The sequence below is a fragment of the Schistocerca gregaria genome, chromosome 3, assembly GCF_023897955.1.
Source record: "Schistocerca gregaria isolate iqSchGreg1 chromosome 3, iqSchGreg1.2, whole genome shotgun sequence".
Classification (NCBI taxonomy): domain Eukaryota; kingdom Metazoa; phylum Arthropoda; class Insecta; order Orthoptera; family Acrididae; genus Schistocerca; species Schistocerca gregaria.
In genome coordinates, this window is record NC_064922.1 from 604178058 (window position 1) to 604192871 (window position 14814).

The 14814-nt window shown below is 44.0% G+C and overlaps 1 protein-coding gene across 4 annotated transcripts in view; it reads left to right on the forward strand.

Annotated features, from left to right (window-relative positions):
• The window catches only part of LOC126354807 (uncharacterized), a 216916-nt gene that overhangs the window by 73892 nt on the left and 128210 nt on the right, over nt 1-14814 (forward strand). The gene's annotated exons all lie outside the window — the stretch shown is intronic.

The following is a 14814-nucleotide window of genomic DNA, read 5'->3' on the forward strand; positions in this document are numbered from 1 at the left end:
TACAATCTGTACAATGTTTGGTTCTTCTGCAATAAATAATTGAATGTGTCCCCACAGAAAAAAGACACTCTGAATAAGATCTGGTGATTGGGGAGGCCATTTCATACTCCAACTAGCAGAAAGCTCACTCCGCATCTCCACTCACCATGTTTACGACTAGCCTATGATAGGAGCTGAAAAATTGGTGGGACAATGGGAGCCATAGTAACATTGGTCTTTTGTTGCTAGATAGGGTCGCTTCAGAGATATGAAGATCAACTTCGTTTTTTAAGTGTAATGCTATAGTTTGGTACTTATTTTCTGATAGCGGCTATCGAGACGAATACAAAGGTGTTCTAAGTGGTGACCATTGGTATCAATGCAATGCTGCAATCTTCTTACAATGGTCTGAGTGGTATTCTTTATCACATCGGCACTTATCGAAGCACATGCTCTGACAATTCTCTCTCACATATCTTCAGGTGTAGTTGGAATGTCTTTACAAACAATGTCTTTTATGAACCCCCACACAAAAAATCTAGAGATGTCAAGTCTGGCGAACGAGCCGGCCACAACACATCTCTCCCGCGTCCAGTCCAACGATTTGCAACTTATTTCTAGCCATCAACGAAAGATGTGCCGGACACCCATCGTGTTGATACCACATTCTGTTCCTTGTTCCTAAACGTATTTCTTCCTGTAACATACCTAATGTTTCTTGACCAGATTGTGGTGTCCTACCTACCATTAAGATTTCCTTCGATGATGTAGGAGCCTACAATTCTGTCCTCCAGAATCCCACATCATTCATTCACCGACCACGGTTTTTGGTGTGCAACTTGCCGCAGCCAACATGGATTTTTAGTTGCCCAATAATGCACGTTATGCAAATTAATATTTCCATGGTTCTTGAATGTAGTCTCGTCAGTAAATAAAATCAAATTAATAAATGTCATCCCTCTGATTCTGAAGTCGAGCCCATCGGCAGAATTCAATGCGGCGCATACAATCCGTACCAGTTAATTCTTGGTGGAGACTGATATGGTAAGGATGATATTTATACGATGCAGAATACGGACAACACTACTCTGACTCATGCCAGATTCCCTTGCGATTTGACGTGAACTAACACAAGGATCTCGAACCACAGAGGCAAGAGTACCAATTTCCGTTTCCTCGTTAGCAACTTTCTTTTGCCAGATATGTTTCCGATGCGTTAAAGATCAATTTGTCTTCAATGTATCATACATATATTGAAATGTACGATGTGTAGGGTGAGTACGTTGAGGATATAGTTCAAATGGCTCTAAGCACTGAGGTCATCAGTCCCCTAGACTTCGAGCTACTTAAATCTAACTAGCCTAAGGTAATCACACACATCCATGGTTGAAGATATCTTTCAGCGTATTAAGTCTCTAGCACTTACTGAATTTCGTTGGCATTCTCCGTAAATCAGAAGCACATCGACTTGTTCTTCAAACGAGTACATCATTCACATTCGCTTGATTCGACGATACTAGTCTTACCGTTCCTATTGGTGTAGTATTGCGAAACCGTCGAATGGTGTTTACTTGACAATGGCACGATATACGAGAGAGCATGTGCTTCGATAAGTGCCGAAGTGGTAAGGAATACCACTCAATCCATGATAAGAATATTGCAGTACTGCATTGATACCAATGGTCATCACTTCGAACACTCTCTATAAATGGACGTTCATGCCATCTTTTTGACCTTCGTTTACCTTCAAAGACCTAATGTTACGCATCATTGGATTCGTCTCGATAGCCGCTATCAGAAAATAAGTACCAAAACTATAGCATCCCATTAAAAAAGAAAAAAGAAATTGATCTTCATATCTCTAACGCGACCCCTCTTAGCAACAAAAAACCAACATCATACTGTATTATGGCCCCCACTGTCCCATGCAACTTTTGTCCCAAAAAAGTTTCAGCTCTTATCGAACATTCGGAGTTATTCTAGGTGGCAATAGTTCGTGACTCACCCTATATATATATATATATATATATATACTTCTTTTTTGTTGACAGTAAGTAAATATACATATATGAATGACAGTAACAGGAACGTTCCTACAATGAAGAAGTTCAGCTTTTCTTCAACACTAAACAGATGTGATGTTCAGCTACTACTGTTGCCTTATTTTCTCATAATCTCTGTTGACCATGCTGCTTATTTTGTTAGCACAAATTTTGGCAAAACCGAAGTTGAACTCTATAGGAAACCTGGAAGACGACCCTAGATTTTTTAAAAAAAAGGAAAAAACAACTTACTGTCTGTTACCTGCGTTCTACGTTTCTGAACTTCATGTAAGGTCTGAATTGTCCATGTTATGAACATCGACAGAAATTTATCCAAGAGTGGACAGATTCTAAAACTGCAATTTTTTTTCGGTTTGCTTAATAACCACAAAAACTAACGTTTGACAGGTTATACGTAGATCAGTAAGTTTCCGATTCTTTAAAGAAACGAACTCCCATGTATAAAACAGCAACAAACTTCTGATTACTTTACAGATGAGTTCATGAGTTAAATATTTGACGTTAAGCATATAAGCGAGAAGCAGTTTAGCAAAGGCTTGAAATTATGTTTAAAATTTGTTGGGAGTCGAAGTGCTCTCATTACTATACACTGCATTAAAGTAGTTTGAGTAATTTACACTCCTTTTTAAGCAAAAGTTTGTCATGCAGCTGCGTGTTTTGACACCATGCCTCCTGAACTACGTGTCGTACAATTATATAACCACGCAGGTACATTCAGTAGTATATGTAGATGCTGTCTACGAAATATTTTTCGAATAGAGGTATTAGTAAATAAGTAGCAAACTAAAACGTCGTGCCCGAAGTGGAGCTACACTGCACAAACAGCAAAAATTTAATAGGCGATAAACTCCTTTGCTTGTCTGGTTTTGTGCGGGATGTCAGTAATCGTTTCATGGAGGTTTGAAATTGATTTTAAAGTTTGTTACAAGTCACAAAGTGTTCTTACGCTCAAATACTGGATGAATATATCTGGGTATTTACGCGCGTTGCGTTACGCTGCCTCAAGACGGAAGGTGATCCTAGATCAGTTTCTAACTGTAATACTTGTCCACCTCCTACTAGTTGAATACTGGGCTGGTCCCCACGTCCCGCCTGGATACAGAGAGCTGAGGTACATCAATTCCGTCCTGGGGGGTTCGGGGTGGTGGCAGGAAGGGCATTGCCAAATCAATAGTAACATGGCTGACCCCACTATGACATGGGACAAAGGCCCCAAGAAAGAAAGAAAAGCCTTAGGCATCCTGTGACTATGTGGCCTATCTCATAAAGAGCAATATCAATATTATTAATAGGAAAATTGCTACTCACAATATAGCGGAGAAGCTAAATAACAGATAGGCCCAACGAAGAGACTGTCAGAAATAAAGCTTTCAGCCAGTAAGACCTTCATAAAAATAGACAACAGAAACACACAGAGGCACACATGCAAACTCAACTCACACACTCATGACTGCAGTCTCAGGCAACTAAAGCCACTGTGGCGTGTATGTGTGGGTGTCCATCGTCTATTTTTGACGAAGGCCTTACTGGCCGAAAGCTTTATTTGTAGCAGTCTTTTTGTTGTGCCTATCTGCGACTCAGCATCTCCGCTATATGGTGAGTAGCAACTTTCCTTTTCATAACATTGTTACATTCCATCCTGGATTTTCCATTGTTTGAAAAAGCAATATCAACTTGATTAGCATCTGCCGAGTACCTCGAAACTGGAGCGGCATATTCTGCAGCAGAGAAACAGAGCACAAGGGTGGATATTCGAAGGACACTGGCCCGTGCTCCCCACATAGTGTTCGTCGGTTTGCGGACAAGATTGTTCCTGGCACATAACTTCTTCTTGTGTCTATACCGTGTTATTTGCAAGTTAAGGCACGGTTCAGTTTTAACCTTAGATATCGGGGTGACCACATTGATATAGATTGCGTCCTTTTCAGGTGATGTTCAGCTTTCTTTTTGCCTCCTTATTACGTAGGTAGAATCCACACACTTGAGTTGTATATGGATTGGATTTCGAGTGGTTTCCGTCATAGTAGATAGCAAGATCTTCAGCATCAGACATTAGCTTGGATTCTGCTTCTTCAAATGACGCTGCTTGAGCAGCGACAGCTGCGTCATCTGCATAAATGTAGAACCAGGTTCCAGTGTTGAGTAGCTGATCATTGATAGATATGCTATATAATACCGGAGTAAGCGCACTTCCTTGGGGGACGCTATGTTTATACATTATGTACCAGTTCTTTTTGTCATTTGGAGGAACAAAGATATCGACTGTTTTGAAGCAGATTATTTTGATACGTGAAAGGTCAACGTACTTCTCTAGCATTTTCTAAACAGATCTTTTTGTGTTATGAGTGTGAATGTGCGTGCTAGTTCGTAATTTAACAATCGCAAATCACGTTTTATTTTGATTAAATTCAGCATATACAACGAGTAGAGAAGTAAAGCTAGAAAATATTCATTAAATGTATTTTTATTCATATTCCAGTAATGTTAAGTTGATACAGAAGTTTAAAATCCGAAACAGAAATAAAAACATTTGAACGAAAAAAACGCTGTTAGACACAACAAAAATTACCATAAACAATGCCACTGATTAATGCTTCTCAGAGTGGAGAATACACGTTGAAAACATTTGTTCATATTTGATGCCATCTATACGACTTGTTGTGCACCACACTTCCTGTCTGATTACGTTAATGGTTTTATTGTAGTATTTTCATGTCGCTTGTATTCTGTTGCTGATTGACATAACTGGACTGCATGTGTTTTGGAAGAGATCTTTTTTCAATTATTTGAGTAAGGCACAACCTATTTCAGGGTTCAAACCTCCCAAAACAACTCTTAAATTACCCGAGAGAATCCACAAACAACCTATGACTGACCAAGGTGGTCCTCGTCTCCCTAGTTTAACACGTTATAGCCATGCCAAGTAAACTGCAGAATTCGCAGCTCCGTAAATGCTTGTTGCGCTGTGTTGCACCCCATAAAGTTTGGGAAGGCACAGCTATTCGAGAGGACACCTTTTCGACCTTGAAATTCCACACTTTTTTCAAAGGCAAATGGAAAAGTACTGCCGCAGTGGGAGGGAGGTCTCCCTATGGGAGTTGGGGACGGAGCTCTGACAGTATACTGCAGCCATATTTATTTTATTTTGCGAATTGGCAGCAGAATTCTTACACCAGAGTGTGGAAGAGCCCACTTTCTGCAGCTGAATAAGGGCTCTACGAGGAAGCGGCAGAGAAAAGATTGGATGCTATTTTGATAACGTTCTGCAGAGGTACACACGCCATAGATCAGAGCCCAGGCGGTCTCTTAAGTTAAGGAAAGGATTTATAAAGCCAAGTGTTTCTCGACACATTCTGGAATGTAGTATAATCATACATCATCACTTTCAGAAATATATAAGAGTTCTGTAAGGAATAAAAACTCTTTACTCCGCATTCCATGAGAGGCAAATGCCCCCTCTTGTGTCTCCTGCGGACACCTATAATTCTTATCTCGTAACGGACTGATTGTGCCTCTCAAATGTACTGAGTTATTACAAGAAAGCGCCACACACTTTGTGAAAACCTTTCGTGAATCTCTAAATTTCAGTGTATATATGAACTTGAACACTTTTTGGATCTCATTTGCAGAAGTTCAAAGAATTTAAAGCAAATGATAGTGCAGACCTTAGATCACCTGTTGTTGGGGTGATGATATTATGGAGAAAGTAACAGATAGTACTGTAGAAGAGAACTGGAGTTCTGTTATACACCAGCACCAATATCCATTGTACTAGCACCGAGCGAGGAATCGTAGTAATAAAGCACTGGGTTCACATTTGGAAGGACAGGCTATCTACATTTTACGTTTCGAAATATTTTTCTAAATCGCTTAAGGCAAATGTCGAGGGGAATCTTTGAAAACGACAATGCCTGTTTCCTGTCCCAACCCGAGCTAGTGGATCATCTTTAGTTAATTCGTTCTTGATGGGACATTAAACCTTAATCTTCCTTCTAACAATCACACAAGCTGAAGTCAAGAGACTTAGAGTACTCCCAAGGAATTTCAGAATTGTCTATCCATTCGGATATTTCCGAAGAATGAGCGTTCAATTTCGTCACCAGTATTACCAAACCAAACCGAGCAACGATACAGTGCTGTTGCTGATAAACTGAAGAAAAGTTAGATTTATTATTCCATTGACAGTGAGGTCAATGGACATGCAGCATTAGCACATTTCAGCGAGGATGAGGCAGCGAGGTTGTGGCCATGATAGAAGAATGCGGTACCAGATGTCTATGTGCAGCTCACAATGTTCCCCTAAATTTTGTACCAGTATATTGAAGGTACGAACATCAATTTTAGCTCACTATCACGCTCATCACATAGCTAAGTATTGGGACAACAACACTTTCAGGTCACTCTGCATTGTTGGTAGATGTATCCAAGATGGCGGCAATGACGTCATCCAATATGGCGTTGTGTAGACTTGGCAACTGCACATGATATCATCCAAGATGGCGGCCGTGACATCATTCAAGACGGCGGGAAGTTTGAATTTTCGCGGGAAGGTGCCACACCCCCCTCCAAAGAAAAATGGCACGAACTTCAAACTCCAATACGATAATGCACCACACCTCTGTTACCTCTACTAAGGAAAAATAATGGTGGGAAGAAAAGTCACTTGGGCTAACTCCACTAACCTAAGTCGCCCGACCGCCACATCTTCCTACGAACTGGCGCCAAGTTTGAATTCCAAGAGTATAATGCACCACACCACACTTATCTTAACTAAGCGAAGAAAATCGTGGGAAGATAGGACACTTAGCCTACCTCCACTAACCTAAGTCACCCGACCGACGCTTCATCCTAAAAACTGGCGCCAAGTTTGAATTTTGGTGGGAGGATAGGTCACTTGAGGTTCTGCTGCTGGCACGAAAGAAAGGACACTTGTACTAACCTCAGTCGACTCCTCCACCTAAGGATTCGTGGGAATAAAGAACTTGTATTTATTATTTAACCAGTTTCAAAAAGGTGCGCTTTCCAGTGAGTCTGGACTCCAACTGGCATAGTTAAGATCGCCACCACCAGAGGGCGCTATCATGTCGTCAGGTGATGACGCAAGTACCATTATCCAAAATGGCGGCATCCAATGTGTCTATCAAGAGGTCCAGAGCCCAACACACTTAGTACATTTCGTTGCCGCCAGAGGGCGCTACCGTGACGTCAGGTGATGATGCAAGTGGTGTTATTCATTATTGGTACATACATTTTGTTCTCCATGTGCTCTAAAACACAGGCACTGCACGATCCAAGATCGTCTGATCTCCCTCACATGTTTATAACCGGATATGCGGCGCGTGTAAGGCCAGTGAGCGCACGACTGATGTCGTCACAGCCTACAGGCAGCACGTTCATACTCATGCCACAGATAGTCTTCTGGAAATATCAAATGGCTTTGTATGCACGGAAATTCGTACCCTAACAGAACCTGTTTACGAAAATAACAAACACTTCACTCGTCCCAGCGCACCTAACGTGATACCCTACCTGCCCTCAACTTACGCAAACGTCCTCAACACTATGTAGATGCTCCTATATCCCAGCCCAAAGGATGTCAATCAATCGAGCATTATGATTCGCTCTTATCGAATTTACCCGCCGAATTACTGATACCTCCGATATCGAAGCACTGTCTGTCTTTTTTCTTTCTGCAGACGAGACTTTCACCGGTTATTTTGCACATATCGCCTTATTGCACTGATAATTAAATCATACGAACTACCATACTTATCGTCAAATACGCAAAGACTCTTGCAATAGGGCACACAGTCATCCTCTCTAGTCAGGCCATAACATAAACCATAATAACATTACAATGCAATATATACACATTATACACATTGTAAGCCACAGTAACTTTGCAATACAATATATACACATTTTACACAAACAGTGCAGTTATCTTTTACACTCCTGGAAATGGAAAAAAGAACACATTGACACAGGTATGTCAGACCCACCATACTTGCTCCGGACACTGCGAGAGGGCTGTACAAGCAATGATCACACGCACGGCACAGCGGACACACCAGGAACCGCGGTGTTGGCCGTCGAATGGCTCTAGCTGCGCAGCATTTGCGCACCGCCGCCGTCAGTGTCAGCCAGTTTGCCGTGGCATACGGAGCTCCATCGCAGTCTTTAACACTGGTAGCATGCCGCGACAGCGTGGACGTGAACCGTATGTGCAGTTGACGGACTTTGAGCGAGGACGTATAGTGGGCATGCGGGAGGCCGGGTGGACGTACCGCCGAATTGCTCAACACGTGGGGCGTGAGGTCTCCACAGTACATTGATGTTGTCGCCAGTGGTCGGCGGAAGGTGCACGTGCCCGTCGACCTGGGACCGGACCGCAGCGATGCACGGATGCACGCCAAGACCGTAGGATCCTACGCAGTGCCGTAGGGGACCGCACCGCCACTTCCCAGCAAATTAGGGACACTGTTTCTCCTGGGGTATCGGCGAGGACCATTCGCAACCGTCTCCATGAAGCTGGGCTACGGTCCCGCACACCGTTAGGCCGTCTTCCGCTCACGCCCCAACATCGTGCAGCCCGCCTCCAGTGCTGTCGCGACAGGCGTGAATGGAGGGACGAATGGAGACGAGTCGTCTTCAGCGATGAGAGTCGCTTCTGCCTTGGTGCCAATGATGGTCGTATGCGTGTTTGGCGCCGTGCAGGTGAGCGCCACAATCAGGACTGCAAACGACCGAGGCACACAGGGCCAACACCCGGCATCGTGGTGTGGGGAGCGATCTCCTACACTGGCCGTACACCTCTGGTGATCGTCGAGGGGACACTGAATAGTGCACGGTACATCCAAACCGTCATCGAACCCATCGTTCTACCGTTCCTAGACCGGCAAGGGAACTTGCTGTTCCAACAGGACAATGCACGTCCACATGTATCCCGTGCCACCCAACGTGCTCTAGAAGGTGTAAGTCAAGTACCCTGGCCAGCAAGATCTCCGGATCTTTCTCCCATTGAGCATGTTTGGGACTGGATGAAGCGTCGTCTCACGCGGTCTGCACGTCCAGCACGAACGCTGGTCCAACTGAGGCGCCAGGTGGAAATGGCATGGCAAGCCGTACCACAGGACTACATCCAGCATCTCTACGATCGTCTCCATGGGAGAATAGCAGCCTGCATTGCTGCGAAAGGTGGATATACACTGTACTAGTGCCGACATTGTGCATGCTCTGTTGCCTGTGTCTATGTGCCCTGTGGTTCTGTCAGTGTGATCATGTGATGTATCTGACCCCAGGAATGTGTCAATAAAGTTTCCCCTTCCTAGGACAATGAATTCACGGTGTTCTTATTTTAATTTCCAGGAGTTTATATCTGTACAGCACTCGACAAAAATATACTATGCCTACACTCACACAGGCTATATGTCACCATGCTCCCCAGTCCTAGGGAAACATCGTCAACCTTTTCTTTCTTTCTACAGACGTGACATTCAGTGCCACACAAAATCATCCCTTTTACGTCAGAGAACCGCAGAAAACCGAAGTCGATGTCTGAACTTTTCTGCAAATTCGAGATCGTTTCCCATTGGCGCCTGCCGGTGTGGCCGAGCGGTTCTAGACGCTTCGGTCTGGAACAGCGCGACCGCTACGGTCGCAGGTTCAAATCCTGCCTCGGGCATGGATGTGTGTGATGTCCTTAGGTTAGTCAGGTTTAAGTAGTTCTAAGTTCTAGAGGACTGATGACCTCAGATGTTAAGTCCAATAGTGCACAGAGCCATTTGAACCATTTTTTTCCCTCTTGGCACAAACGCGTTACTGCCTCCGTTCCGAACCTGTTCGCTTTTCTACAGACATTAAAACGTACCCTTAGAACTCAGAACTACTTAAACCTAACCAGCCTAAGGACATCAGACACATTCATGCCCGAGGCAGGATTCGAACCTGCGACCGTAGTGATCGAGCGGTTCCAGACGTTAGCGCCTAGAACCGCTCAGCCACCACTAGGCGGCATCCTACCGATCGCTAGCGCAATATAATTCCCAAGATATAGACTCGAAATTTATAGAATAATTAGAAACAAATTGAGGAAATTCATATTTCCACTCTCGAATACCGAAAGTAGGTCATGTAACAGATTCCAAATCACGCCTATAATTTACAAACCAACTAAGGTCTGTCCGATGCCTAGAGAACAGGCAAACGTGTCTTCCACACAAGAACTAAATAAACGCCCGAAATGTGCAGAAGCAGTCAACTGAACAATTTACATGGGAGCGAACAACAGTCCACTGCAAATGCACCTCCGCACACTATCTTCTCCACTCTCCACTTGATCACTAAAACCGCCCAACACATACCAAATATTAGTTCTCTATTCGATCGTCTAGAGACGTCGAAGTTAACTCAGATACGGTACTATTATGGCCTTGTGATCCGCACTATTATTCTTCTGGAAGGTGTCAGGAAACGCATCAGCATGAAAAGGTGCAGATGGTCGGCAATAACGTTTATGTAGTCCACAGCTGTCATGGTCTCTTCGATTCTATCACAGGTCCAAGGGAGCCCAGGCGAATGTCCCCCACTGAATAATACTGTCCTCGTGGGCCAACATCTATGGCAAGGTGCACATTTCAAGGAGTCGTTCGCGTAGAGGACAGTGTATCCAGACACAGTCGTCGAACTAGAGTAACAAGAAATGCGATTCAACCGACCAGACGACATGTTTCCATTCATCTACGGAGCTATCTCGATGATCCCTTGACCACTTCATTCGTAGTTGACAGTTTATTGAGTCTGTATAGAAACACGTTAGGTTCATCTACTTCATAGCGGCATGTTTATCAATGTACGCCGAACGGAGCCTGATCAAACCAAACCCACATGCAGCAGCAGAAGAAATGGTAAATAATGTTCTTATAAGCATCATTGAGTAGTTTTCTGCGAATATTCTCACTCTCAATTTCAAAAAGACGCGTGATATTCTGTTCCGCACATCTAGAGGTACTAAACCAATGAAACACAGTTTGGAACTCCTTATATAACTTAGCTTAACCACTTTTGCACTTAGAATCATTCCAAATTTTGTGGGGAGACAAATCAATATTCTGCGTATTTTCATTCAAAAATGGCCTATGGAATAATGTTATGGGGTAACTCTTCTTTAGAAAAAAAAGCCGTTCGAAAACATTCTGTACGAATAATATAGGTGCTCGCCCACGACCATATTTAAGACATTTGTTTACGGTGTTATGCATTCTGAATACTACTTCAAAGCGTATTTATTCCCTCATGAAGTTTTTTTGTAATTCCACTGCAGTTCAAAAGGAACAGTGATGCGCATAATTTCAATATATCAGAGGAGAAAATGACAGTCATTAGTCCAAATTAAGACTATTTTAGCGCAAAAATGGGTGCACAACATGCCAATGAAACTTTTTGATGACTTACCCCGTGATATAATATATTTGGCAGACAGCAAAATTAAATATGAAAACAAACGGAACTGGTTTCTCCTTGACAAATCCTGTTCCATAGAATAATTTCTGCTTTTGTAATCTGTAGAAGTTGATGGATAAGGTCCAGGGATTACTAATTCACATATATATTTGTTCTGCAGATTTGTAAATGAATGTTGACGATAATGCGAAACGTCTCGTTCCACCTCGTTACGATGAATCGTACAAATGATCCATGAAACACGAAATTAACTAAATAACCAACTCCGAAACACTCGTGCCTGAACCACAATTGTACTCTGTCGTCAGATCTGCCAGCCACAAATCGCCGTCTATCCTGCTATCCAGACCGGGCAAGCCGCCGACCATCCCGTTTTGTGATGAGGCATAGGCATCCAAAACTTTTCGCCTACTCGTGGTTACACCGTTTTGTTACCAATTCCCGTAGACCCTCACGACAGTGGTACGTTAGCAGCCGACCTCTGTTCTTTCCCAGGCTTTGCCCTTTGCCAAAGTCAGGTGGTTTTCCGCATTTGCGGCCCGTATCGTCGATAGAATGACTCTATACTCATCTCTGCTCCACTTACTCGGGGTGACTCGCTTAAAACTTGCTCTGAAAATATTGCGGAAATGGAAAGGGCTGTTGATGTGTGGTTTTCAAAGAATGGATTGGTAGTCAGGGCCTCGTATTGTTAGCTAATCAGCAGATTGTAATAATTATTAAGAAGTGTATTTTTTGTGCAAACATACACTTTTTAAATGGAGCAATGCCTATTGACATTAGCAAACTAAAAATTAGGTAAATTAGAATGTCAGTGATGTTCGTTGCAGGATTCTAGTGCGAGTGTTTTTAGAGATATAGTATTTTGAAAAGTTGCAACACCGACACTTGTACAGTACCTGTGGAGCACACACTAAAGAACAACACAAGTGCATACACTAGTTACGTGGATTCTGTCCAGGAACGAGGCAAGTTGTGTTCATAATGACCACCGGCAGCGCCAATACTCTTTTCCTGTCTGGTACTTGGAAATTTGTGGTAAGTTCTATGGGATCAAACTGCGAAGGTCTTCGGTCCCTAGGCTTACACATTACTTAATCTAACTTAAACTAACTTACGCTAAGGACAACACACACACTCATGCCCGAGGGAGAACTCGAACATCCGACGGGGAAAGCCGCGGGAACCGTGGCAAGGCGCCTGAGACCGTACGGCTAACCTACGCGGCTGTTTTGTATGGAACGACTGTTGCACACAAGCTGACATTTCGGCGGAGGTGTCCGAGCAGCCGCAGTAATGCGTCGTTGCATATCATCGTATGTAGTTGGTTGTCCCTGTAGACAGCGTCTTTTAGCTTCCCCCACAGAAAAAGTCTACAGACGTCAATTGCGGGGAACTTCCGTGCAAGGTGCAGGTCCTCTACATCCAATCCAACGATTTGGAAACAATTCGTGAAGACATGCTGTAGTTCTTCGCCGACTAAGGGCTGGACAGCCATCATGTTGGTAAGGCAGGTTCCCCATAGTGTGCAGAGGAACGTCTTCTAGCATCCGTTGGAGGTAGTCTGTTTGGAGACTGCTATATTTGTGCATGTTCAGCGTTGCGTTTATGAAAAACGGGCCTATGATCTGATAGTTCCCTGTCCCATGTCACATGTTTGTACTTCATGGACACTGATGTTCCATCTGACGAAGCCCACTGGTAATGTCAACAGCCAATATTGCATGTTTTGGCCGTTTACCTGGCCAATAGTGGTAAATGTGGCTTCATCACTAAACAAGATACGTGATGCATCTTGTTGCGTCTTGCCCGCTCGTCTTATATAGGGTGCCTAAGGGATGCGGAGTTCTCAGAATGCTATACAAAAATTCAAGAAAATAACACTAGTAGTTTTATTTCAATACAGCAAATTGACAATACTTAGCTTTGGAGTTACACTGGGGTCGCAAGTAGCATGCAAACAGTAATGTTCGTCGCTATAGACAAAGTCCACACAAGCAAATGATAAGGATCACAACTAGCTGTTCTTTTAGCACTCTTGGCTAGATCAAGGTATGCTCTGTTAATATATCTACATCTGCATCCACATGGTTACTCTGCAATTCACACTTAAGTGCCTGGCAGAGGGTTCATCGAACCATTTTCATACTACTTCTCTACCATTCCGTTCTCGAATGGCGCGTGGGAAAAAGGAACACCTTAATCTTTCCGTCCGAGCTCTGATTTCTCTTATTTTATTATGATGATCATTTCTCCCTACGTAGGTGGGTGTCAACAAAATATTTTCGCATTCGGAAGAGAAAGTTGGTGATTGAAATTTCGTAAATAGATCTCGCCGCAAAGAAAACCGCCCTTGTTTCAGTGACTGCCACCCCAACTCGCGTATCATATCAGAGGCACTCTCACCCCTATTGTGCGATAACACGAAACGCGCTGCCTTTCTTCGCATTTTTTCGATGTCCTCCGTCAATCCTACCTGGTAAGGATCCCGCACCGCGCAGCAATATTCCAGCAGAGGAAGCAGAAGTGTCATGTAGGTTGCCTCTTTAGTGGGTATGCCACATCTTGTAAGTGTTCTGCCAACAAAGCGCAGTCTTTGTTTCGCCTTCCCCACAATATTATCTATGTGGTCTTTCCAATTTAAGTTGCTCGTAACTGTAATTCTTAAGTATTTAGTCGAATTGACAGCCCTTAGATTTGTGCGATTTATTGTATACCCGAAATACTGTATTCACTTTATGCAGGCGTCGCTCCTGTCGTGGGGAGATCCTAATCAGCGCACCATTGGCCGACGTCATTTCACCACCTTCTCTGGCCTTGCGTTCTTCGTCTTCGTTCCGGCGCTTGTGGTTACGCCAGAACATTCCTCCCCCCGAAACGGACGGACCGCCGTCATGTAGGGAGTGCAGGGGTTGCAAGAGTGTGGACGCAACGTTGGGCTGGAAGCTGTGGCTGCAGGGGATATCAAGCTTTCAGCCGTACCCCACCATCTGGCCTGCGTTCTGTCGGAAACGTCCCCCGGAAAACAACCAGAAGGGTACGCATCCACCTCCTGCCTCCATGAACTAGTTGAAGAAGGAGGCAACTGCTGCGGTGTGGGCGGGTCCAGAGCTCTATCGGTAGGACGAGAGAAGGCGGAGGAGGCGAAGGCTCTGTCTCCACAGGGTCGTCGCGCGGTGTCTTGATGACACCCTCTAGCACCTGCTGTGGTAGCGCTGTCCTCTGGACCCGTGAATCTGGGAGAAGAGAGAGTGAAAAATCATCGTGTACAAGACAGAGGTGAAATTGATTTTGATGGCGGCGCTGCAAG